This window comes from Varroa jacobsoni, unplaced genomic scaffold, assembly GCF_002532875.2.
Source record: "Varroa jacobsoni isolate VJ856 unplaced genomic scaffold, vjacob_1.0 scaffold_1255, whole genome shotgun sequence".
NCBI lineage: Eukaryota > Metazoa > Arthropoda > Arachnida > Mesostigmata > Varroidae > Varroa > Varroa jacobsoni.
Genome location: NW_019214157.1, coordinates 111,974 through 135,209, shown reverse-complemented (window position 1 = coordinate 135,209; position 23,236 = coordinate 111,974). Strand labels below are relative to the sequence as shown.

Genomic DNA, 23,236 nt, shown 5'->3' with positions numbered 1-23,236 from the left:
CGGGGCTCGCTGCAGCTGAGTGGAAAGGGCCGTTCGTACTGGGCGGGATTTCGGACTGATAGCAAGATCGAAGTCGTCCACTGGCGCCCCCTGTCGGGGCTGATGCCATTCAACGCCTCAATATCCCCCTGCCTGCCTGACGGTGTCATATGAGAGGTGAACGCATTTAGTAGCAGTCGAAGCGCTTCGGTGAGCGGTCAGGTCTGTGGTGCTCGGTCGAGCATTAGCGACAGCCAGTGGTGACCAGCAGGCGCGGCGGACCACCGCCAGCGGTACGGACTGTACTGGCAGCGCGGCCACCAGCCAGCCAGCCAGCCTGAGCTGGTTAATGATAGCATTAGGCCGCTACGACCACCTTTACTGAACTGTAAAACTGCTGGAGCTGTCGTTCGATCGTGTGTCGTTCAATGTATATCAGTGCTGCGTCAACGGTGTGATCGTGAAGAGAAAAAGCGTGAATAGGGCACGATTTAAACGAAGACAAAGCCGAAGACAGCAGCAAATTGCAATTGAACGATCGAATCAGTTTGATCGAATAGGTTCGAAGCAAAAACTGCGTTGCAATATTTGAAAGCCAATCAATAACCCGCGCTTCAACGGTGATCAAACGGTCGATACTAAAATCACTATTGTGAAAACGTGAAGAATCATACGCGACCGAGTGAATATTAATAGATGAAAGCTTATTACTAACCGGGTTACCGACGAACGACCCATTGTCGTCTGCTTGATTAATTGCCATCAGTCCAGTAACCAATTGATCACTAATATTGATTGATTGATTGATTGATTGATTTGGATCGATATCAAATCGAAGCAGGCAAAGAAGAGGTTATCACCCTACGTCGTTTACTTTTCCGCCGTTGGTAACGAAGTGTGTAAAGAAAGAAAGAAAAAAAAAAAGGGAATGTTTGTGCTGTTTATACACCCGGTGATACGTTGGGAAAGTCAATCGAGTGCTGTGAGTGCTGGCAGAGTTTTTCACTAATAATAGATTAGTTTTCAACTTTGTTCTCTTCGTAGTTAGCGCGTGCACGCCGAGGGGTGACGCACAGGGGCGGCAGCGTTCAGTGATTTTGCCTATTATGTCGTCAACGGTGGTTTTTTTCGCTGCCACAACGACGAAGATGTGAGGTGTAGTCGACAACTGGCAACGCTGGCTATTTATCGACCATACCGTGTGTGCTGTTTGCCCATATCGGAGAGGAACGTGAACATGGTGCAGCAGTTGACTGATTCGTGAATCGTGTTGACTTGTGTTCGTGTTTCGCACCTCCGGAAACGCGAGGTGCCTTGGCTTGTTCTGCGATTACTGTAACTACCATACAGATTTACTCGCTCAACATCAGGTACAGCATCGAAGAGAAGTTGTGGACGTGGACCTCTCATATCAACATATATATATATATACACCTATGTGTCCACCATCCATGCGTCCAGGTTCTGCAGCGTAATCATAATTGTCCTAATTAGAGCAATGACAGAAACGGGCGAGACGCAATTCAACGACGTATTTCCATCTATTGAGCATTCGATTTAGCCTGCGCGTTGGTTACGGCATCGTTGCGACGAACTCTCACTCAATAGACCTGTCATCAGCAGCATCAGATATTCATATACAACCCTCAGGCAAAATCAGAAACCGCGAATTTCAGTGTGAAGAGTGGCAGTGACTGCGCGATCGGTAATGAAGCTTAGGGGTAGGTGAATCTGTTCTGAACTGGATACCTCAATGACACCAACCTCCACTCGTTTGTACGCCTGCATAAGTGGCAGCAGCCGACGGAACAGATCTGGCTATTTGTTAGTTATCGTTACAACGCGGTGCAATGCTAGTGATAGGGAAATTGATGCCAAAAAAATATTAGAATAAAGGAAGGTCAAACGAATACTTGAAAGAAAAAACGAGAGAAAAAAAAAAAAGGAGGTTTTTAAAATTCTATTTCCACGCCTTCCCCGAAGTTTTACACCCCTACCAATTCTTACTCTATTTCCGTATATGTATATCCCTTCCGTTCGTATTACTGCATGTGCTACTACGCCTTGCTATTCGTTCGATATCTCAATGGTTTAAGCAACTTGTGCAAGGTGGAAGTTCGCAGCTCGGCCCTGAAAACCCGGGTCCGACCAGAAATATCACTACCAGCAAAATGTGTGAATGGAGCTCATATGATTAGGAGCAGAAATGCTAACATTGCTGTTAAAGGAATAACGATCGTAGTGTGAGCTTAATTAAGAGGGATACACGCACAATGGTGCCGCGATTGATCACTTCCTGGTGCGCGCGAGTTCGATTCTCGAGTTTGCTTTTCACCCACGTAAATGTCCAATAATTTTGCGCGATCGTCGACCGCTTTGGGCTGCGAACTACATTTGAGACCAGTCAATCTCGAACGAGCCGAGTCTGCTAAACGAAGTCTCTAAGAAAGCACGCCGATCGACAGAGTAATCATGCCCTGTAACGGCTTCAAACGCCAAATCCCACCTACATACCCAGCGAAGTCTGGCATTCGATCACTGCATGAAATATATAGTCGTTCTAATTGACAAAAAAAAGGAACGAAAAAATTTTTTAATGCTTAGCCTCGACCCAACTGAGAACGGCCACCTGCGACCCTAACAATTTTCCGGTTAGAAATAGATCTGCAGTTACCGCTAAAACGCTCTCCGCCGAGTGAATCAAAGGACTCTTACCTAAAAATGTAAGTATTTTCTAATCTTATTTACTTTTTCTGTAATTTATTAGAGGTTCTATAAACTCGCGTGTGCATTGCTTCTACAACAGCAACTCTGGCAAAAGAAGAGTCATTTTGCGGGGAGTTTGGAAACTGTGATTAAACCTGCGCTAAACCTGAACCCTACGCTAAAATTAGTAGCCCTTGTTCATTTCAAATATCCCAATGCCGTTTCGAAGTGCAAGGCCATATCATTAGCACTAGGTTTTGCTATGGGCATAACACTGCAAGATGAACGCAGACCTATTGCGAGACAAAATTGGACTCAATTAAGACGTCTTGTCGTGTGACAGCATTGGCATCATAATAACTGACTTTATCTCAAAATACCGTGGCTACGTTTAAGGGGTTTGTTAACACAGTAGAATAGGGCATCGCCATACGATCGTGGTAAAGACCTCTAAATCTAATGAGTTTTGTTGTGCTTCTGTAATACTTCCAACCACTGAGGGCGAACACGAGCTGAAGTGGAAATTTTCAAAGGTCCCAAATACAAAATGGTCGTTTCTGTTTCAAACGGAAGCATCAGAGGCTCGAAATGCAGTCAAATTGGCCACCTGGTTAATGGGTCTAACATATGTCAAATGTGAAATGCCCCACTACTCAACAACGCACTGTACAGTTACATAACGCTGAACGAAATTATGGCGGAGTTGCATACTTTGGAAACATTTGTCTCCTAGCTCAACAATCGAGATCAGTCAATGCTATTTCTTCTTTAGCACCGACCAGTACGAACGGCCAGCCAACAAGCTCCTTAACACAGATAGTAATAAATGCGGGAACGCTTTACAAAGAGTTCGTATTACAACCATTGCGTCTACAACGACTGTCGCTTTTACGACGCTGAACGCGTTACCCGAATGCTCTATCCTGCGTCCTTTGATCTCCCGGCAGAAGCAGGAAGCCGTAGATCTCCAAGGTTCCTATAATGACCGCATGTGCGCAAGAGTTCAGCTCGTGAGTTAGGCAGTCGAGCCAACCGTGTCTTCCAAGGTGCAGGTCTTCCAGGAGCAGCGATACTGGCGCCAATTTTGCCAATACTGCACGGTTTGCAGGGTGCAGTCCACGATGGAGTACACTCCTGATGATGGAGAAGAACACACTGGTATCACTGCATGGCTATCAACAACTGTTTTGTGTTTGCATCGATACTAGACAGTGATTTCTGATGGATTTCAATTGAATGCCGATACGGCTGGAAATAAGCTGAACAAACTGGGCGATTGAAGAAGCCGGCTAGTGAGAGAAATAACGTGATATAGAACGTCAATTCGCCATAGTGCATACATCTCAGGGTGCTGCGCCCGTTCTGCCTGCGATAAAGGCGTTATCTGTCAAGAAATAATGGTTATGAAAACATTAATACTTACCATAAAGGTAGTGATAATGACTACAGTTATCTGTCTTAGAACTGGACTGATTGATTAAATATGACAACTGCAGACTTCTGCATCTAACCCAGCTTATTCAGTAAACAGTAAACACACAGAAAAACACGCACACAATCATTTTAGCTTGATTATCGAATCATAGTTACTACTGCCATCAGATATAGTTAAACTTACTGAATTTCCTGATAACAACTGAAAAGCGGTGTACGGGAAAGTTAGCCCAGTTTGCTAGATCTGTGCAATTAAGTCTGAAAAAATGATACGACGTTTCTAGTATTTCAGTTGGTAAATCAAGCTTCGTCGTTTCACGTCGGTTTGGGCTTATCGAGAGTCGAAATCAGCTGTTACTCTTCGTGAATCTAGCGAACTTCACTTATCAGGAAGTCCTATAAACCGAGCCAGCCTCAAGTTGTTAAAAGCTGGTTTATCGCATTAGTCTTTAGCCGCGTTTTTGTCATTCAATAACATGTTGAATTCTACCACGCCCCTGGTTCTGTAGGACGTAAGCCCTGAGTCGTGCACCAGGCACCGTCCGGGAGTTTCGAATGGGTGTATACTATGATATATGTCTTGACGATTATGAGAGCTTCACGCCCTCACATTCGACACTCACTCAAACGTATCTCGGATCCATACATGGCGCGCTCGGTCACACACAGTCATACATCTATGATTGATTTGCGCTATCATCATCCACTATCACTGAGTTGCTCTGCAACTGTTCGACTTACCCGTGGCACCCAGGCCATCGGTCGAATGGGTGAGCATAGCAAAATTCTAGTCGAGAAACCAAGCAGAGCGCGCGGGGGGGTCAAACGAATTTGGGATATCACCAATTTGACGAAGCGAATTTAACGAATCAGCAATTCCTACCGGCAAACGGCGTTCGACGGTTGATTGCCGCGGCGGTAGACAAACCTGTGCTCCACCTGCGACGCACACAGTCTCTAAGCGTTTTCGCCTACACCCGGTCATTCGAACACAGCAAGCTCTGATGCAGATCTCAGCTTTGCTTCTGATTAGAGACTCTGATCTACTGATCAACGTACATATTCCCGTAGTCCTCCGTCATCTACTGACGTGAAGACGGCGACAGTAAACGCGGCGACGAAGACTTTTGTGAGCAAGAAAAAACAAATTTCGTGCAGTCCTCTCATTCCTCCCTTCTGCCGTTTTCATCCGCTTCTTCTCCCACAGCGATGTGGTTCTTCTTTACCTGAGGAGCGCGGGTTGACGGCGATGGATAATGATGTTGGTACTGTTTGTAGAATTGGCCAACTTCAATGAAATCCGATTTCAGCTTTACTCGAGCGAGGTGCACTGGTTATTGACCCTTGTTATTATGGGTTTCTTGTTGTATTGCTGGTCCAGCCAACAACCTGACCGAATCGGCATGACACACGAAAGACATCTTGGAAGCGGCTTTACGACGAAGCACATACAGATGTACCACAACAATGCTAGCAAAATGCAAATCATGACCTGCAGATATGTATATATACCTTACGTACAAGCATGCGCAAACAATTTTCCAGTCTCTCGGCCGTCGCCCGAATCATTTTTGTCTAATTGCTTTGTTGTTATTGTTTTATACCGCGCTACTTTTGTCGTGTGACGTGTTTTTTCGTAATGAAGATATCGTAAATGCAGCGAACCTGTACGGCCTAGCCTCTGCACCATCGTTGACGGCCATAGAATTGTCGCCCCATCATCACCCTCAGGCATCACAGTTAGCATAGTTAACAGGATGGTGCTCAAAACAAAGCCGTTGCTAAATACAGCCCATTTACACAGTTTGCCCGGCAGCTGGTTACTATTTCCCATGTGTATTGCAGGATACTAAAGGTGGTGGAGAAACAACAGACCCGCTGGCCGCAGCCTTGCATCGCTACATACGATCTATAGCGGTTGCCTCTCTATATTGACGTTTGCACTGGAAATGGAGTAGAAGACAACAGCCCACATTAACACTACGAGGGCATCCAGCCCGCTGCCAGTCAACTCCGCCAGCGATCTGCTGCTATTTGTAGAGCGAGATCCGATAATAGAACTGGTAGAGAGTTTGTCCGTAGCGTCCGCCGTTCTTTGTGATCGGCGCCGTTTGATGCGATTCATATTCTCTGGTTGCTTAAGATGATAATGAAGATACTGGTCTCTAGCACCCGACGGTGATTCTGATGCTGATGGCCATTATTCTTATCATCATGATTATTGTTTAAATGTTAGTCGTGTTGTTGTATAGGCTAGAGACGTTTACAATTTACTTGCACGAGCTTATCCACTCAAGCGAGATGGAAATAATGAACGACTGCACCACTCGAGCAGCCGCCACTAGTTCGGCCGCGACAGTAGACGGCGTCCGCGTTCAAGTCAATGATGTATTTTCGTCGAAATCTAGCAGCGTATAAATTCTGGTTGGACGGGAACGGCAGCGCGAAAAGCTGTCTCTCTGTGATCTCATTGGTTGCAGCAGCGCGACGCGCCGCCGCCGCCGACGCCGCCGCCGCCGCTCGACTTCGGACGGGTTTTAAGAAAAACGAAGTAACAATTGGACAAACAAGTGGAGTGCGATTCACGACGCGGTCGTATGTAGCATACTTCTTTTTACGTAGTTAGACCTTAACGTAATTATACTGCGTAGAGAGATACGTTGCAAGAAGAGCCCTTGGATATAATTCGAAGCAGGTGAAATGTTTGATTTAAATTTAAAAAATAAATGACAATTACTTTGTGTGCTAGATGTGCGCACTTTGAAGGAAGTTTGCATATATCGTTAAGTTTTTGCAAGTATCGCGCAATTCTACGATACAACGTCATATGGCTGATTATATGGAAGCTTCTGTCGGTTATTTACATCAAATCTAACGGGACACAGTTAATACGTAAGGCTTTATCAGGCCGACCTTTCAAGCTGGACAGAAAAGTGCGCCACTATCTCTCGTGACTTATGAACTAAATTGCTATATGGCTGACCCATTATGTTGGCTTCTATATGCGAAACAAGGTCTCTTGTGCAATATGACACACGGCCATGAGCCAACTGCAGTGGACGCCGTTGACCCATGTGATGTTATCGCCCGCAGCAGCTGATCACTCGTAACCCCCAAAACGTTTTCAGCTATTTCAAATCATAATAGTTTTTGTTTGCGTTAATACAGAAGCGAGTATACAGGAGCCAGCAGCTACTGATACACCGATGCCCATCCCTCACGGTCAGACGTCGCTGGGCCCATTGACGGCGGGTCGAGTCGACTATAGGCGCGCTCTCATCATCAAGTTGATGATGTATGTCATCATTATGGACATGCGAGCTGTCGAGTGCCCGTCTCTCGACGTTTCGCGGGCTGCCTTTGTTTTTTCTTTCTTTTTTCCCAGCCCACTGGCTGACTCCTAGCCGTCGGCGCTTCCTTGGCGCCGGCGGCATACGCAGTTGTTAGTTGTTTCTTTCACAACTCGTCCACGCTTCAACGTATGTGTGACAGCACTTGGCGGACAGAAAAATGAAGGAGTTAGCGAGTTCTCGTAGATAGCCAACAGGCGGTCCGCCAGGCAGGAAGGCCGGCCGGCCGGTTGCATCTCCTACCCGTCTTTGCGAGGACAAGCAAGCCAATGCTGGCTAGAGAGCAGATAGAGCATTTACATCCGTAGGTATTAATATTATGTGCGCCGTAATGTAGTTTCGAATCGATGACGACCAGAACCGTTCGGCCGTCATGGATGCAACTTATACATTTGCTTGCCACAGCAGATTGGTCGCCAATATCACAATGGCAAAGGCATGGAAGGTCTTTTAAAATGCCGTTTGCGAGACTCGAATAGAGTAGATCAACGGCGCTCTCTCGCGTCCGTGGTGGCTGACGATAACCTGACTTGGCTGCGTTTTGAGACGCGTTTAGATCATTTTCATCAGCACTATTCAGTCGCGTAGTGCTACCACTAGGTGTTGAGAGATGGAGTATCGGATAGTGAGGCGGGCAGTTGTGCTAATCTGCTTCCTAGGATGGCTGAATATTTAGCAAGGATAGCGATGGCCGTAACATAGGGTAGACTGCAGTAAAGGCGTTGATGACAATGATGATGGTTGGGCATATGCTATCCTTTCTGTGTTTGCTTTGCCTGGTCTAAGGATAAAGTTTAATTGGCCGGATTGGCCTGTGCTAGCGGTAACAGCAGCTCGACGGGCTCCCTCCCATCGAGTATTTTACAGAAATGGCCAGAACAAACATCACAAATATAAAAGTTACAGACACAGAAGTAGTTAACTTAGGTAACGTGAGTAGCACAGCAATCTATTCCATCTCTTCTTCGTCTGGCCGGCAACCGTTCGGTGAAGAGATATGATATTCAACCGTGCCGGTATGCGACCGTACGTGTTATGAGCAAATCACGAAGTAGATATACCGCAGCTAGCGATGGCTACGGCGGGAGCCGCCCCTTAGATAAACAAAAAGAAAATGATCGAAGTGACTGTTGCGTTTGACACTTATTTTCTACAAAATATTCTGTACTTTAGCAGCGATGGCCGCCCCTTGCAGGATTGCCTTTAGCGTGATTTAATCGCTTCGGCAGTCCCCAGTGTAAAACGGACACTCAGAGCGTATAATAAAAAAAATAGATATTATATATTCAGGTGTTTTGAATATAATAGAGGCACGCAATTGTACCGAAGACAACTAAATATCGATAGCTAGAACTTTAAACCCAAAAAAGCTGTTTTCTACTACGCTGTTACGCTGTGTACCAGTCTGCATAGCGCTGCATAGTACATATTATGTACAACGAGGTATACATGGCAGCTTCGTTAACCGGTCGTAATGTGCCACGCAGCTATTGGTACAGTCATTTGCAACGGAACGCGGGAACGAAAAAAAGCGCTTTCTTTTTCAGTTAGACCTGACTAGATCCGTCTGACTAGGGCCCTTTCCGGCTAAACTAGCTCACACGAACAGTAGCTGCCGCATATATAGGAAACGTTATAGAGATAAACTTCGTAATCGTGTTACACTGATCATCATCGACATTATCACCACGCAAGGTTATCGAGGCCGCTATCTACAGTTAGCAACAACAGCAGAGAGACCATCAGACACAGAGTCGAGCGGGTGTCTCATGACAGGACCATGTTCGAACTACAGTTGTTGATGTTGTCACTGTCACAAAAGCCTTTGCCCCTGGGGCCGGAACATCGTGAACGCTAGAAAGTTGAATGCTAACGGTACGCGACTATCAAAAGCTGTATGGCGATGCGTAGTGCCAAGCATTTTCATCGCTAGCACCCAAACGCACAGATCTAACAGCATCACGGACAGCATCAGCACGCCGATGATGTAAACTGCTAGCAAAAAGAATAAAGTGCTCGTCATTTTATGCTGGCCGCGCCTGACCTTTCTTATTAACCGCAGTTATTTATTGTTGTTTTTATTTATAGACCTACTACTAGCCGCAGCAATAAGGCATCGAGCGCTGAAACGATGTTGTGGTAATCAGTAGTGATCTGGCGCTTGTTTACTATTGCTTCCCTAGAGGAACAAGTTAGTAGGTTCAGCTGAGAAAAAGGAACATCGAAACTAAACAAACGCAAATAGCAAACGGCAGACAGAAAGCGAGGGTGTGAAGGTGCTGGGGGTTGGTGGAACAAATGTATTGAAGAAGAACGTTGAGCTACGCGTACATACAGTGTCGTAGGAAAAGATGAAATTATCATGCGTTTGGGGTAAAGGTTAAATACCTTCGATAGGTTCTGATGACCACTGACAGATATTTACCCTGTTTCAGGTTGTAGGATGGGTTATAGTAGTTGGGCGTTATAGATAATGCGACAGGATGAATACGACTTTCGTCACTTGACGCAAAGTTGACAGAATTAGTACGGAACAGGCAATGCACTTCATATCCACAATGCCCATAGCAGTAATGCTCGTTTTATTAACAGATAATCTGATCGGCGCAGGCAGGCGGGCAAAACGCTTACGAATTCGCAGTGCCAAGGTAGTTCCCATTCTTCCATATGAGAAACTATGCTTTGCTATGTCTGTCGGCGCTCGATAAGTCGATGGGGCACATTTGCCCCACCAGTAATAGAAGCAGATTTTGAATCGTCAGTAAAACGTTACTCCCATCATCCATGTGTTTACACGAAACAGATTCTGTCAAACGCTGCTTCCTACACTGCCGTGGACGTCACTAGATTATCATCTCCCGGAGTGTAAACGACTTCGGTTTAATAAACGTTGAGATGACGGCTGTTGCTTCCAGTTTACTAGTATTTATCGTCTACAGAAAAAAAAATGAGATGCTTCGCGAGCGGAACAGCTTTGTGTTTTTTTCTTTCTTTTTTTTTCTTTTTTTACTTGTGTAGATATAATGGATTGTTCGAGGTTGACGGTGGCTACGACCCTCCGGATGGCCATGCTAGAAACGGTTTTCGATTTGATCGTTGACGATTGGCAGTATCAGTAGCTTTCTCACAGGAGAAATTAATATCAGTGAGTCTCGCTAGATGAATATTAGCAATGATGTGGCAGACATAGTGGGTGAAGGATATCTTCTTTTAGGTAAATCTTTATTTGAACGTATGTATCAAAGAGATGAAGCGCCGAAGTCCCTATTGTAAGAAGGTGATCCTTGTATGAGGTTCAGAAACTTTTTTCTGTCTTTTGAGCTCACCGTGTAGTCACAGTTGATCAGCGCAAATGTCAATACACTACCTCTTCGTAATATACTCGGATTTGGTTTCCATCATATGACCACTTTGGAGGCATCAGGGTTTAGGATATCGGCCTTCAAAAGATATCCGCAAGATGTTAATGGCTCTGATAGTATATTGTGAATAGAACATTAAGCCGGAATAATAAATGCTACAAAATATATGTTGGCTGTCGTAAATTTCAATAGCGTGCTCAGCTCCGCCACGGCGAGATTGCGGAGGAGAATTAGCGGTGCTATAAATTTACACGCGACTTCATGCAGATCTTTGCTTACTCTCTATCTCTATTTGTGTTAGCCGAACTGATCGAAAGGAAATCAACAATTGACTTTTGTTTGTACTGCTAAGCACTTATATTCGCTGCCTACTGACCTTACATTCAATGCTCTATCCAATGCTCTGCAATCTTAGCAGAGCTGTCTTGCGTGCCGCAGTCATATCAACTCCTATAAATATATGTATGTTGAGTTGAAATGGCTTCAGCTTTTGCCATACAATTCCGATCTAGCAGATCCAGTCTCCCCTCGAAATTTCTACTCCTGCGAGTAGGACTCTCGGTGTAGCTCCTGTTGCCGGCTCGGTGGTTCGGCGGAACGGTCTCCTTCTCACTAAATCCGATTCGAGTAGTGGTAATAATATCGGGTTCGGTTCTCGAGATAAACGCGGCCCGTCTTCTGACGTCGGCGCCGTCGGGGACACAGGGGGAAACTCTAACAATCGACTACTCACTGCTTGGATTCAGTTTGAAGGACAGCCCGAGAGTAGAAGTATAAAAGGCCTGCATCCCATTGTGGCGAACGAGGGGACAACTGCTCAGAACAGCCTGGCCCTTCTATCGTTTCTCTTAGTCTCTTACCGATGTCCTATAACAAACAATTCTTGGACCGATCGCACACATAGGCACAGCTCTCGACGTAACGAGTGTAAAATACCGAAATGCGTTGACATTGCTGCATCATCGGAGTAAGCTTCTAGTGATTGCTGTCTTCTATTGGGATTGGCGCCGTTGGCCTGATGTGTTTAAGGGAACCGAAGGGCTATCTATGAGGTGTTCGGATGGGTACTTTGCCGCGTGCGGCAGTATCCGGGACGGACGGGCGTCAGTAAATGGGCGGGTGTGCGAATGCATAACTCACTGCCTGCCCGGATATGCGTACTTCGTGTTGAAACAACAACGAGCGTAAACAGAGCAAGCAATAGCATGGCCGGAAAATCCTTTCGGCTGACTTCTGCCGTCAGGTCGAGCAGTTACCCTTTGCGCAACAATGCGTATACCAATACGGTCGCGAATCAGAAAGGCGACCAAAGGACATTGAAGAGAAGTAAGCACTGAGGCATACCGAAGAATCGAAGGAAAGATAGACTCAGCTCGTGAAAGACCGGACGAGACAAGAGGGCCAAAATAAGAGTGGAGGCCATTAATGCCCACAGATTTCTCTCGCGCGGAACCATAGGACCAGTGCTGTTAACCAGGAGTAGACTCCAGCCCTAAAAACAGAACAGGAGTCGATAGTGGTGGTAACGTTAACTCGGTGAACGAAAAGGCTAAGTAAAAAAGGGAGAATCAATGGCCATTGAAAGATGAACGAACAAATGGGGTTTGTCGTCAAACATCGTTATCATAACTAGCGCTCTCTCTTGCTCGGGATATTCCAATGATCGCCGTGACTATACAGAGCGTTTCGATGGCTGTACTGTTTGTTTCATTACAGGCACAATTTCAAAAAAAAAAAAATTGAACTCACGTGGCACAAGCATAAAATTATAAATATTGCATGCACTGTGTTAATGTTATGCTTAGGAGATCTAGCGTACGACTCATCAGCATAATATACCAACTTTTGCTTATTTTTCTAACGACTTTTACAAATATAAAAATTAAGCATTCTGTGTCAATTTAGGGAAAGTCTGTGATTGCTGTTGCCTTGGAAGCACTCAGCTACAAACAGGGACACGGGTCCGTGTCAAATGTAACCTTCTACTTCTTAAATTGCATCGACGTCATTTAACATTACGCCTGCAGGCGTCAGGCAAGCCGTTAAACCTCAAACGATAACATGGCGCGTTGTTGTTTCCAGTTCATCTGCAACAGACTGTTGAACACAAAACATGACCTGTCTTTTCAAGTAGCAATAAGACATAGAAACAGGGCGGTTTCTATGCAGCTAATAGCCTCGTTTTCAGCCTTTTACTTTCGTGGATCCCAGGCTTCCTGCCGTCCGTTGGTAAGCCCCACCACAGGGCAGAAGCAGCCCGTTCTCCTCGAACGGTCTGCGTCTGTGTTCACCTCTGTAACAGGACCGTTTCAGGAGCAAACGCGTCGCCTCGACTTAACATTCCTCGCTCTCGGCTATCCTATGTTCATTCTCTCTAGCAGCCCCCACTCACCTCCCGTCTTTTCACTGTTTTTCTCTCCTTTAGCCTGGCGATCTATGCCGCACTTATTTAATCGGCCACACATTTTTATGATGTTATTGCGGTGTGCGGCAATGGTAAATGTAGGGTGGAGGCGATCGCGTCACCGTAGCCACCGCCTTCATCATGGCGAACTGGGTAATTCTGCGCTGGCAGTAGCGGTGGAGGTGACGGCTGCGGCAGGCAGTCATAAAGATAAACTTCAATCACTGAGTGCACTTATCTTATCGCTAGCTTTAACTAATGCCACAGCACAGTTGCCTCTGTCTGTGGTTTGCGGCTGCCGCCGTCGCTGCTTAGAGAGGCGTGCTACCGTACGCCGAGCAGTGGGTAACACTAACCTGTGTGTACCTGCATCGATGCGTTTCTGTCCGATTTCATGTGAGAATCTATGTGCGCGTGTATGTGTGTCACTCGAGTGTTAGAGTGTTGTTACGATAACCTGGAGCGAGTGAAAATCAAAGGGAAGGTGTAATATATATATATATATATACAGAGAGAGAGAGAGAGAGAGAGAGAGAGAGAGAGAGAGAGAGAGAGAGAGGTTTTTCAAGCTACGATCTACGGCGATGGTGTTGGATCGCCGTGGATCAACCTCTCTGCTCTGCTCAAGTTAAAACGTCTACCTAACATGGCCCCACCGTGCTCCTCTTTGTAGCAGTGCAAAACAGGATTGCAAACTGGGTCGGGTAAAGCGTGTGATATTTGTCATTTCCCTTCCTGTCTGCTGCGACCGTCCAAACTGTGCTGGCTGCTGTAGCTGTGGCCCGTGAGCTTTCTTCAAGCGTGTGCAACGTTGATCTTCGTTTCACGCCGCGTCCACTCGGACCTGCAGGCTCCCTAAGTGATGCCAGTTTCTCTTTTGATTTCTATGTCCACTTCCGTGTCGAGAGTTTTTCCTTGGAGTATCGCTTTCATAGTGTCCTCAGTACAATCAGAAACCTCGTAGTAGTAACCTCAACTTTAAGGTGGTGCCTTCCACTGAGTGCTATACACACCGCCATGGGGCAGTATTGCAAAAGAGGCGTATTTCGTGGCTTCAATACAAAGACGTCTAAACAACCACGAAAATAGGAAGTGAGACAGACCACGAATGAATCGTACCGAAAAGGATCATTTTCATTGCCGCGTATGTCTTTGTACTCGGCTTTAAAAGTCAGTGGGGCAACCTTGTTCGGAACAGCGCGCTTACCGCTCCCTCTACGTCTTGACAATAGCGGGGATTTGACATAACTTGTTTCAATAATGCTAATTAATGTTAAAACGTGACTATCTGTTGGCGCCTTTCCAAGCAGCCTTTGCCGATACGCCAACGATACGCGCTAAGCATTTTACTTTCGATACGGACATTGGTGTAGTTTGCTATACGCGTATCGTCGGTATACAATAGATACAATAGGATAGAACTCGATCCTCGTTGTTCTGTGCTCTGTCTGTGTGTTACCATTGCAGTTTACCATAACTGTGAAAGGTTTAAGGGAATCCGAAGTTTAACTTTTTCTGCAATAGATATCAAGTGGAATGGTCTTTGTTTAGATCGCTACTCAAGGACGGCCAGGTTCAACACTACCCAGTAGAGATCCTGCTGAGGTGTAATTATTTGGACTCGTCGTGCTGGATTTGATTACAAATAAAAAAGTGATTGATGCAGCGCAAATCCTGCAATCGATCGGGTCGATGCTTTGTAGCAAAGTGTTCGACTGTCTCTCTATTGCTACATATGTTGCCCAGATGGTAAAAGACTTACGGTGATTACAAACGCTTGCTTTTAACAAACTATAGATACATGCGCATAATGTTGTCCCTGTCTCGGGATGTAAGTTGACGGAAATAGCGGGAGGCAACAGGGGCGTGCGTTGGACGAGGGTCACTTTTCCTGAAGTTCCCAGCCCATTACAAGGTAACAAAGGACATGCGTGCAGGTTTAGAAATTAATACCACTGCCATCGAAGCTTCGCCTTTTGCTAATCTTTGGCTTATTTGAACTCTCGTTGCCGATTCTTCACCTACTCCGGTGTATGAACTTACAATATGCCACCTAAATAAAGGGGCATGATCATACCGTACCACTCCACACACTTACGGTAGATGCTGCAGATTAACCCAGTTGTCTGACTGTCAGCAACTGTTGTTCCTGGCGATCGCTGCTTCTGTTTCGCTTATTCTATTGCTCGTTTCCTTGGACGTGTTGTATTCTGTCAAATGCAAGCGCAGTGCAGAACAGACCATGTTATGTTCACCTTACTTGCAGTATCTGTCAGCGACTTTGGCTTTGGCAAAGAGCCGACATCAGAAGCACCACCGAGGAGAAGACGACTTGCCTGCACGAGTTAGGCCATGGCCATGAAAACGGACCCGACAGAGGTGCATACAGGAACTCTTTTCGCCGCTCCAAGAAATATCCGTACATCGACGTTACCGCTCGTCACCAGCATCTTCATGGGCCTGATCTGCTTCTACGTCGACTAGATAGCTATGATAATGATCATTGTTATTAATAAATGTTATTATTATTATTAATTTTATCTATAACGCTGAGCCGCAACTGTTTGCAGCTGGCTGCCAGGCGACCAGCTATGATCGCCACATAACACAAAACCATAGTCAGCTACCGTGAACACTATCAGCTCCGAACAGTCTTGATGGCGATCTAACGTGATTAGGGCGTCGCCCTCTAACTTCTCGCCGTATCTAGGTTTTCTTCCATTCGTTCCGTTGCTAGTAGAAAACAATGGCCTCAACAGCACCTTCCATCAACAGCCTGCAACGCTTATTCCACGAGAGATTGCCTATCCATCGAGATAGACAATCACAAAAACCACGGCGCCAGAAGCATCTATGCATAGAAATTGTAGCTTCGCTAGCTTTTTTTTTTTTTTTTTTTATCATTGAGCTTTGCGTTATAGTTCAGCACGACTGAGTAGCCGTTCACGGACATGAAGCTAAGTTAGTGATAGGCTAGTGGAACTAATAGACATTGGAAGCGTTTTGAGATGAAGTCAATTTTAGCACAGCACGACACTATTGCCTTAGTTTTCATATATATATATATGGAACCCTTGTATTAAAATCATTTTGGCTTCGATCGAAACCAGTCATTAGAAAAATATAAATAACGAAGCAGCCTCCTTAGTCCCTCCAGCTTCCAGACGGACGTCTTTGTGTGCTTGCAACGCTAGTTAATGGGTGTCATAGAGCGAGTGCATCAGTCCGAAGTGCATCTGGGTTGCAGTTTGGCTCCCGCTTGCGAAAGTTTTCTGTGCGTCGCGACTGGGTTGGAGGAATGGAGTGCGAGTTGACTCGTGGGCAAACGCTTCGAGTCTTTGGCTTTTCGTTTCCTGGAACGTCTTAAGAGTGCGTGGGACTTAGCACCACGGCGGAGTTCGCGCAGAAACGACCGGCGCCGCCTTCATACTGATGAGAGGGGACGAGGTAACAAAGAGAACTACATCGGTCCCGCGTCTATTCTGAACGCCTCAGCAGGGATGTGATGGGAGAAATCGTTAGTCCTGGTCGGGCGCAAGTGCAGGCCCCCCCTCCGTCGCGTATAGATAGCCCGGAGAGTTAATATGTCCATTTATATAGTTAGTCATAATAAGGGCTGGCGTAAAAGAGCTGGCGTTGGGTTGGGGCTTTGCTGCGCAATTCGGGCGGTATCAGTGCTATGACCGGGAAAGAGGATTCAAGGGGAGAAAAACCAGGTCCAAGTCTCGCCCTAAAAGGTCTGCGTAAGGCGAAAGAAGTCTCGCCGGCCGGCCAGCTGCTGTATCCTCATCAAAAGATGGCCAATGAGATAGGATTATTTCGAGTTACTTACATAGACATCGTCTAACGGTCTGTCTACATCCGTCCGCTTGAATTTGTCTAACTATGTCCTTCATGAATAAAGACAGCGACAACAGCTCAAATGAATGCGCCGCATGGCTCAATTGTCGACCGGCTTGCGTACAGGTATAGAGATTTTATTACAATACTAAAATGTACGAAATTTCCAGGTACTTCTGCAATCGAGATCGTTTCCATTGTAGACTCGAAACAGAATTGAGGCAGAAGCTCATTGAATTGAAGACATCGTTGCCCGATGCGTGCTGATCCCATGCGTTTGCCAGCCAAACTTTGACAATACGCAAAAGCTCCAAAGGAATTGAAGGGCGACATGGATAGCGACCGCCAGCACCGAGAGCCACAGAAAATGACCTCAGTGTTTTTCTTCCCGGAGGGTCTGCCGGCTTGCGAGTCGTTCGCCTGCGGGGACTGTCTCTGCAGCGAAACGCCCGCTTCCGCTGCCCGTGAGCTGCTCACCGCTGCTTCGATGCTCTGCGGTCGACCATGATGACTTTTTTGACCCGACGATTCGTCGGTTTGTCGCCGGTATCCGGCCGCGGCTCTGCCTATAGGATCCCACAGACGAACGATTTGCCATTGCTATGCGATAGGATAAAGAGAGGCGAACTGAGGCGAAACTATGGGCAACGGACGATGCCTAAGGAATAAAACTCAAAACCCCACTCCTGACCGCGTGTCACGGGGTGGCGACATACTGCTAACGCCCGTCCCCCTCTTGTCTGTATCTCGTTTGTACGCCAGGCTGGCCAGTCGGTCGGTCGGTCGGTCGGTCGGTCGGTCGGTCCGGATATTCTGTTTATTCAAAATAAATTGCAAATAAATAAATTGAGGTCGCGTGCCCCACATGGTCTGACTGCTGTAGAAAGGGCCGCTTGGGGAGTCTCCGCCTTTGCGGAACGATGCTGGAGCAACCGTCAGAAGAAAGCGAGACAAAGAACGATGGAAAGAGAAAAAAGAAGAAAATTGGATGTGAGGAATTGAGAGAATGGAACTCCGGCAAGCCGAAGTCGAGTTGCTATCGTTGTTGAGTCTTCAAACGATAGAACGGTTGCTGAACGAAACCTGATGACAGAGGCGATCACTTCAGGGATGAGACGCTGCAGCCGCGAAGCAAAAAGGATTCCCATCATGATTCGCTTGTGACGTCCCGAAGTTATTCCGTTTTCCCGAGACCGTCTGTCGACGACCCAGTGCGTCGCACCAGCGTCTTCCTTCTCGTATTTCTGGATACTCCGATACATATTGAGGAGAGGGGTCTAAGATAAAGGAAAAGAAATAAGGAAAATGGGGTGAAAGCATATTCTTGCAGCTTGATCAGAACGCGCCGTTAAATCGTCTTTGGCAGAACACTGTATGTAATGCCGGATAAGAACAGCACTGAAAAGTTCTATCTACTAAAGATCGCCTCCACGCGATGCAAACGGCGGCTCTTTCCGAGGGTCTTCATATTATTTAACCCCCATGTCAGGCCCCCATGTTCGAGTCGATGCGACAGAATCTGTTGTGATGACTGCTGGTATTTTATATAATCATGGGTCGCCTCGCGTGGAGTAGAAAATGCATTGAATATTCCAATAGTTATAATATGATAGCTAGTTTGCCATTTTGTTGGGTACTTTGATATACATTTCGTCTAACACTTTCGATATAGATTTGTTTTTCGATATGTTTTATAAAGGTAAAGGTAAAATGCGTTTCAGCTAGCCGCAATGCGAGCAGCGAAGTTGCTGGTAGCTTCGCAGTACAATCAAATATCGTATCCTTTTTCATAGAGGAATCTCCATATGACGCCTGCCTCCCTATTTACAGCGAACCCGTAACAGCTCAACGTCTGACTTACAAAGTAAGTCAGACGTTGAGCTGTAAGTTACAAATTAGACAGAAACCATCTGCGCTCACTCACAACTGCAGCACACACTTAACGGTCCGCTTTGAACGAGTAGTATTAAGATGATATGTCCATCTTAAGATGATATGTCCAGTGATAGACATGAGGTAGCCATTGCCTGGCACAGCATTGGTGAGTAGTAATTTAGAGTAGTAGTCCATGTACGAAGTACTAACAAGAACGGAAAGATTTTGCCTGACCGAAAGAGTGAAAGGCCGTCCGACACGTTGGTTTCCTACAGAACCGCTCATCTTAATGTACCTGTATCTTTTCACGCGCAGAATTAGACAAAACTCTATCAGGTTGCTATCCTATTTGATCCATATTGCGTGGAATCAATTCAGTTAAAATCAATTAAAATCAATGATTTTAATTGACAGAGAAATGAGCGAATATTACCGTTGAGACATGAGGACACACTTAACTGGCTATTAGTCCCGTAAGCTTTCATTGTCTGTTAAGTTTTGGCTATTCTGTTTAGTTCTGAAGGTTCGAATAGGGAAACAAGGTACTGGAGAGGTTCTGAGGTTCGAATAGGGAAACAAGGTACTGGAGAGATCTGAAACATAAAAGGGAGACGGAGTACTTGTGTTCCTTCGTTATTCAACCCAATAATGGCTCGCAAGAAGGACAAATCTTGGGGATCTTTTATTTTAGGGGAAAAGAAGAAAATGATTTTGGGGTTATTGGCGGCAGGGAGAAAACGAGGAGGAGTAGTGCCGTATAAGCGACCTACCAAGCAAACAGCGACAACAAGAAATGACACCACAGAGACAGTCGCAATCGACGATACGGTTGCGTAACCTAATCGGTTTTCGGTGGCGTCCTAAAGGGACTTCGATAGGCTGATCCCGGCTCCCGTCCTTTCACTTATCTGTGAAATGATCCACATGCGAAACGGCCAGTGAAAAAAAGGAAGTGCGAAAAAATGACGCGTTACTCAAGTGCAAACAGACCAGGATACAGAGGGATTGAAAGGAAAAACAATGCGGGACACTGCTTTTCTATATCCCTCCCTATCCCCCTCCCCGTCCCTCTCACTTTTGCGCGACTCGGCATGCGTAGTTTTGTGAGGCAGAAGCCCAGAAGGAAGACCAGACAAGAAGCTATTGGGTTAGCACTGCTAGCGGCGGTACCTGTCGCAACGCTGACATTGCACACACATTAAACATCACACAGGCACACGAAGGGGAACAGGATACTGGCGAGGAGCAGCCTCAGGGCTGACATAGCCAAAATTGCCGCATAACGAGGCAGCAACTTGTCGTCCCTATTTGCCGCTACTTCAATTCCACATTCACAAATGTAGTGATTCGGAGAGACGACCTCCGTCGCAAACAACGCGGCAGAGAAGGACAAAAGATGATTTAAAGGAGATTTTTCAACAAAAGGAGTTCGGTTATCCTTTAGACTTAGATCTGGCTGGTTTGCTGTTTGGCGTGCTTGCATGACATGGACAATTTCAAAACGTTTGTCTTTTCGAACGGAAAAGGACTCAACAACAAACATATGACCCAACAGGAGCTATATTGGCAATGTCGGGGTGTCTCGGTTAGCATCGAGGCCATAGTGATGCTGCTGCGTGAGGACGTCTCTTACTAGGATCTAGGCCCGTGACTTTGAGCAGTCAGAGGAAAGCAGCAACGGCCGCTACTGCTGCTGCCGTTGATACTGGCACGAGTCAAACTAAGGTAACGACTTTGACTACGGGACTTGTTTTTATGATTGCGTGTCTGGTTGGCGGCAGTTACCGATAAGAACAGTAGGAGTGATCTCAGTCTGAGATGTCTGTGCGTACGAACCTATATAAGCAGTTCGTATATCATCGCGTGTCATTGTAGCCAAACAGCGGCACATATACCCGATTAGAACCAGCTGCCGCTGCTCTGATTCGTCTGTGTTCGAATACGAAGACGCAAAATTGGTTGTTGACTTCGTTGCCAGGCCACCGGAATGAGCATCCTTTCTTGCTTTCTCTGGGTCGTCGAAAGAAGGATTTTTCGTATTACACTGAACTAAGTTGCCGAACAGTCGCCAGCCGTTTCGTAGCTTCATTCACTGGCTCTTATTCCGTTTCTTGCCGCCAGCTCCGTCTGAGGCAACGGTCGCATCCTTTTAGCGATGTCTTTTTGAAGGGGAAAACCTGGGCCAGGGGATCAGGGGTGTGTGTGCAGTCTTTCTCCGGTCAAAGCTGAAGGCTCATCCGCGATCCTATGTCCTCATACGCGATCAGGCAACCTCGTCCGAGCGCCACGGGCGCACACACTGATGTCACGATGTCCTCCTCTGCTCTGCAGTAACAGCCCAGTCGGTGACCCCTAACGGAGCCCTGGCGGGATTGAAAGATCGTCTCCGCGGCCGCCGTTTCTGTCGGCATCATCGTAAAGAGATAGATTCTACCCTATGTACCCCTTTCGTCTCCATCCTCGCAGCCAGTCCGTCTTCGCTTTCATCGCTAGTTGCAGCAGATTTGGAGATTCTGACTCGGGATGACGCTGAATGACGTGGGCAACTTTTGATGGGCTGCTAGCCCACCCTTCGGAGTGCCTTCCGATCTCCGCCCGAATGCTCCCGCAGCGGCTATGGCGGCAGGAGGCAGGAAGGCCGTCAGGCAAAGGGCTAGAGAGGTGCAAAAGATTTGGGAAGATCTGCGGTAGTCGGCCATCGGCTCATCTCTTATAAAATTTCTTGGCCACAGCTGCTCCGTTCGCTCTCCATTGGCTTAGCAGTGAGCACTGATGATGACAGTGGAGGTTTGGCCAGATCAGCGCTGTACTCGCGAAAGTTTGATCTAGAAGTAACAGATGTATCATGGTTAGGTACCCAAACGATAGCGCCGTTTCGTTAGAAGAACACGGGCCGGTGACGTCTTACTCAGAACGTGCAATATCATAGGCTTCCAACCACGAACTTCCACATCCTCGCAAAAGTACCTGGTGATACCTTTGAGTAAATCCGAGTATTAATACTCGAATTGCACGTACGCAGTAATAGCAATACACACTTAGTACAGACATGCATTATTCTCAATAATCAACATTAAACCGCTCGATACGAATGTCGAAATACTTTTGTTCCGTGGCAAGTCTTCGTACGATCTGTTTCCATCGGTGAATGAGTATCGGTCTACTGGCGGGTCTCAACGACAACGCTGCATCACATTTAAAATGTACTCCTGGAGAGTCCTCCAACCTTCATGCCCAGCTCTGCGTCATTTCAGCCCAAATTTCACCCTACTGCTATTGTTAATCGTATTCTGCAATGTCCACTCCATCCGGAACGGGACAAGAGCGGCAGCCAAAGAGAGACAGCTTTAGAAGCACACAAACGACTGCCAAGAGACTTATTGACTTGACAATCACCCAAGTTCACTTCGTGTCTGTTCCGTTGATGATGGTCGAGGCCGTTGGCTGTCAAGAAGCACGCTTGGGGCTCCGCTCAGCTTTCGTCATGTCATGAGTCTGACAACATACCCGGCAGCAGGAATCAGTCTTTCCAGTATTACCATAAACGTTGTGGCTCTTGTTGTTTTTCGTTAATCAACGAGGCAGTTATGCTTTATTCGTTTGTTCTAAGCTCAGATAGTTCGCCCTTGGCGGGTCAATGATGGGCAGTAAGAGTAGGCTGGAACCGCAGCTGCCTTTTCCTCCAATCAACGGGCCTGTCAGAAAAGTGGCCGTATGCAAAGTATACGCAACGCAACGCAACGCAACGTAAACTATCATTGTTATGCTGCAAAATATGGTACACACACACACACACACGTATCGACTAGTTTTTATCATTAGTCATATACACAGATTATGAAGTTCGCGTTCGCAAATGCAGACATTCGATGCTGACGTCGTGGTGAAAATGATCGGATAAATTTTAATTGATTTTACCCTATTTTTAGATGGTATTTAAGCAGATAACACCAGAAGCGTCGATTGTCTCAGAAATGTATAGCTTCTTTTTCCTGATTTCTGAACATCTGACGTACAACAGCTCACCGGCAATTTGCGATGAACGTACGTAAATTGACTTAGTCAACATGTCGAATGCGTGACCTCAAGTCAGTCATAACAGAACCGTTGCAGATGTGCCAGTAACTTCTTCATCAATGAAACAGGTTCGATTTTGCCAATATGAAAAATAAAGAAGGGACGAGAATTGAAGGCGAGGGCTTGGTCCAGCTAGAGCCTACTGAAGACTCCACTTGAAGTTTTATGGCAATTGGTATTGTAATGGGGGAATTCGAGAAATGCTATGA

At 46.3% G+C, this 23,236-nt stretch overlaps 1 long non-coding RNA gene across 1 annotated transcript in view; it reads left to right on the top strand.

Annotated features, from left to right (window-relative positions):
- Positions 1-118: 118 nt before the first annotated feature.
- The window catches only part of LOC147752438 (uncharacterized), an 82,417-nt gene continuing 59,299 nt past the window's right edge, over positions 119-23,236 (top strand). Inside the window, exon 1 of the long non-coding RNA XR_015314057.1 lies at positions 119-2,702. This is a non-coding gene — a long non-coding RNA (uncharacterized LOC147752438). The remainder of the gene's footprint in view (positions 2,703-23,236) is intronic.